This window comes from Myotis davidii, unplaced genomic scaffold, assembly GCF_000327345.1.
Source record: "Myotis davidii unplaced genomic scaffold, ASM32734v1 scaffold84, whole genome shotgun sequence".
NCBI lineage: Eukaryota > Metazoa > Chordata > Mammalia > Chiroptera > Vespertilionidae > Myotis > Myotis davidii.
The window spans coordinates 597867-602686 of NW_006295735.1; the positions used below are offsets into that span (position 1 = coordinate 597867).

The window sequence follows — 4820 nt, forward strand, 5'->3', positions numbered from 1 at the left end:
TGTATAAGAAATTAGACTGCTACTATTGAGAATTGAAATCTGGTTAAAGCAGCTAGTTGATATCGTATGTGCAAGTTTTAAAGGATATCCTATGGTCAGGCTTTAAAGTTATACAAAATGGTATTTAATTTCAGAACCAATATGTTTCCTTAGATTACAGGATTTGGAACTTGAAAAAAATATATTGTTCAGTCTTCTGATGGAATTTTAATTTTATCAAAGTTTTCCAAGCTTATTTTAAAGTAAATATGCATTATAAAATATTTAAAGAACATTAAATAGTTTGTATTGTGATTTGATAAACTGATGATGGGTATGATGATGATAATAATAGATCATTTGTGATACTAGCTAGCTTAATTAGGTCCTTGCTATGTGCCAGTCACTAAATGGTGTGTAAGTTTTGAACTACATTATTTGATTCTGAATTGTACTTATAAGAACCTATCATTTTCTTTGTTTCTTCATTGATGAGATTAAAAATAATCAGAAAGCAAGTTGGCTAATTATTACTGTTAATTCATTTTTGTAGCCCAGAAGCAATTCTTCATGTTCAGTACTCAAAAAATAACTTAATGAGTAAATAGTTGGCATTTCATATAATTCAAGAATTATTAATACTGCTTTGGAATGTACTGCTTCACCTTCATTTTAAAAATGAGTTAAATGTTCTGGAAATTTACATTTCTCATAAAATGAGATGTTTTATTTGGGAAGTTAAGCTAGAGATCTCTCTGGCAGCCTCTTTACCTATCTTTCAGGATAGGTGTTTCTACAATTAAAAATAGACTCCCACTGAGTTTTTACCCATAAAGAATTTAATATTTCATATAAATTAGAATTGACATCCTGCTGAGTGCTAAGAAGAATATAGAAAAAAATTCCATAGTTTTAATTCATTTGTCAAATCTCAGTGCACCTTGTTTATGATCCCATACTAGAAGTATATTCATAGACAAGAATTCAGGTGTGTTTTCTTAGAGGTTAATATGTGTTGTCATGAGTGCCTTGAAATAACTTCTTCACAAATAGAACTACTCTCTTCCGGTGGGGAATAGGAATATTTCTTGGCTTCCCTAATTAAATTTTGAAATTCTTTTTTTTCTACAATTAAAAATAAATTCAGTTTCATTATTTCATCCAGGATGGTTAGGTTCAGGAGGATTTATTGATGCCATCCCCTCTCAAACATATATCAGCAAGAGTGTGTGTGGATTGGGATGGGGAGTGTAGGGCACCAAGCCTTACAAGCGGAAGGTGTAAAGGCCTTGAGGAACTGAAAGAAGATACCTGTGATTGGAGCATAGTGAGACCAAGAGTGGTCCAGATGATGATGGAGAATAACAGTGGAGACTATGGTGAGGAATTTGCTAGGGCCACCTGGTTCATTCTAGCAGAGTGGTGAGCAGCAGGGACTAATTGTTAGCACACCTGGATTCAAATCTCACTCAGCTTCCCTACTTCCTAAAGTCTCTATAAACTCATTCCCACAACTCTAAAATGGTAGTAATACCTGCTTCAGAGCCTGGCTAGGTGGTGTGCACTACCTGAAATATAGTAAACCACACAACAAATGGCAGGCTGCTAGCACTTTACCTCTTTATTCACTGTACTATGCATACCCTACTCTGGATTCTAAGATTCACAGGCTTTTCTTTCTGTTACTTTTAAAATTCATTCAGCAAATATTTATTGGGCACTTAAAATTTTATATCCTAGCTAGCTCTCTTTGCCTTAATTATATTTGTATGTCTTTCTCATAGCTTCAAGGTTATGAAATTCTCAAGCAGCAAGCATAGCATCTGCTTCAGAAAATGTTTGAATAAATGGACACCTAATAGAAAGTTTATGGAACATGATTACTATAATTCAGCATGCAGTTGTTTGGATAATTTGTTTTAAATCAGTCCTATGTAAAAAACAAAACAAAACATATTTCTTGTCACCCTCATTTTATTTTACTTCAACAGAAATTTAAAACATGCCAGTTACAAATCCATAACTCTAGAAAAATAGAAAATATGTTTTTTTTATTTTCTATTTTCAAATTCACACATTTTTTTCTATTTTTAATTTCTAAATTCACACATTGCCTCAAAATAAGTTACTGTTAGGTTATGTCTTTTTTCAAGATTAAGTAGCTACTTTAATACAGTAGTTTTTAAAGAACTATCTTCAAATCTAAATAAGACAGGTAAGTAAAGACAGACATATATCATATAAACTTTTAGCAAGTTGAATGCTTGCTTTTTTTAAAAAAATCTGTTTACTTTGAGATAATTATAGATTTACATGCCTTTATAGGAAATAGTAGAGAAATCCCATATATCCTTCACCTAGTTTTCCCTAGTGGTAATATCTTACATAACTGTGGTACAGTAGCCCACTAAGAAATTGACACTGGTAAAATCCATAGACCTCATTCAGATTTCTCTAGTTTCCATGCACAGATTTGTGTCTCTGTGTGTATTTAGTTCTGTGCAGTTTTATCACATGTGTAGATTCATATGACTACTTACCACGGTAAGATACAGGATAGTTCCGGCACCAGGATCCCTTGTGTTTCCCTTTTGTAAGCACAGCCAGCTATGCCTCTTTCTCAAACCTGGCCACACGATTCATAATTGTGTCATTTCAAGAATATTATACAAATGGAATCAGACAGTCTGTAATCTTTTGGGTTCCCTGTTTTTATTCAGTATAATCCCTTTGAGATAAACTGAGAGCTTTTAAAAAGTGATTTGTAAAGAAAGTCTAACATCTTTCCCGCTGGGCCTATTGCCTGGTCTCTGGCAAAAAAGGTAGGAATTGGCATTACAAAGGCAAAGGTGCTCCCCTGGAATGTGAGGTAGAGTACCTCATTACTCATGTTATTCAGAGACTCTCAGAGAAATTGGGATTTCCTTTTCTGATCTACTAGAGGCCTAGTTCACGACATTCACTCACGCACTGGGGCAGGGGGAGGGGGGTTGTTTAGCCCAGCCTGCACTCTCTTGTAGTCTGGGACCCCTTGGGGGATGTCCAACTGCCAGCCTAGGCCCGCTCCTGCCACTGCTGCTGCACTCGCCAGCAATGAACCGACTTCTGGCTGAGCAGCGCTCCCCCATGGGAGCGCATTGACCACCAGGGGGCAGCTCCTGCTTTGAGTGTCTGCCCCCTGGTAGTCAGTAAGCATCATAGCAACCAGTCATTCTGCCACTCGGTCAATTTGCATGTTAGGGTTTTATTATATAGGATGTGTTGATCTCGGTAGAAAATAGTCCTATTTCTTTTTTTTCCTTCTTCTTCTTCTATTAGTCCTATTTCTTTTAAGGGCATGGTCCATCTCCATAATTGTCTGTTCAATGTCCAAAGACCATTCCAGTGAAGTCCATCTTTCATTCCCTTTCTCTCCATCCTCTTAATTTTTTTTTAAATCCTGAGCAATTGAAAACAAATTGCCGTTGAATTAAGTTTTAGGTGAGATTTCGCCAAATTGATGTAATCAATTTGACTGAAAACTTTTACTTTAAACTTAAAATTACATGCATGGAAGAGCTGTTGTTTCCATTTACCTTACAGGAAATGATCATGGTAGTTCTACCTCACTAGTAGTCTTGTTTTGATTTGTTTTGCTTCAAAAGTAATTATAAAATATATAATTCATTTGAATGATCTAAATGCCACCCCCTGGGAATTTTATTATGTAATAGGAGCTCCATCTCATGTCAAGTCAGCCAGAGTCTTGATAGTTTTCTTTTTAGACAAGTATGTATATGTAGTATAGCATATTTTAAGCTGTAAATAGGATTATTGTTTCTAACTTGTTGTTCATATGTAAGGAATCTCACTACCTCACAACCAGAGCTTCTTTTAGAGTATTTTATAGATTGACTTAGCTTGGCTTCAAATAAGTAAAAAGGTCTTTCATTAATAAATATTTAAGTAATTGGTACATAATCTTTTAAAGGAAAATAGCTCACAGTTGGAACTATATCTACAACTCCATATCACTACCAAGAAGTTATTGTTATTCATCCCCATTCAATATAATGCACTGGCCCTGGCCATTTGATAAAATGCCCAGAATGCTGAAGCCTAGATTTGAATCTTAGTGCTAATGTTTCCAGTCTGCATTTCCACTTGCATCTTGAAACTAAAGAAACTGAAATATTAGTCAACAAATATTGGTTGAACACCTATGTTCCAGGCAGTGTGTTACTTTCCTCATCAACTTAATTTTGTGGGTTTATTGATGTTATTTTAATGTTTGGACATAAATTTCTTTCGTGAAGCAGTCTTTATTTGTTATTGTCAGTTTTAGGTAATTTTGACTGTAAGATTTGGTCATTTCTTAGAGTTATGTATTTATGGGCTTACTCTCACATCATCATTATTCCCTCCTTCTGCATTCTACATAGGTGATTAGGTTTCCTCTAAGTAGATTTTAAAATCTTATCTCGCTTTTTGTTCTCATTTTGTAGTCCAAAGCCACTTCAAACTCTGCCACGAGTTACAAACTCAAATGTTTTCTGGTGCCACACAGGTATCCTAATCCTATCTAATAAAAGAGAAACATGGTAATTGGCGTACGACCGCTACCTGTCCCATTGGCTAATCAGGGCGATATCCAAATTAACTGCCAGCCAAGATGGCGGCCGGCAGCCAGGCAGCTTGAAACTAACATGAGGCTTGCTTGCTTCAGTGACAGAGGACTCCAACGTTCCCCGCCTGCCGCTGCAGGCCTCTAAACTGCAATTCTAAGCAACTATGTAACAAATATAGAAGCTAGAAAAAACCCCAGAAACCTACTTTAGTCCACTGGGCTTCAGCCAGCTGGA

The 4820-nt window shown here is 35.8% G+C and overlaps 1 protein-coding gene across 2 annotated transcripts in view; it reads left to right on the forward strand.

The window, feature by feature from the left end:
- The window catches only part of UBL3 (ubiquitin like 3), an 81578-nt gene that overhangs the window by 54071 nt on the left and 22687 nt on the right, over positions 1 to 4820 (forward strand). The gene's annotated exons all lie outside the window — the stretch shown is intronic.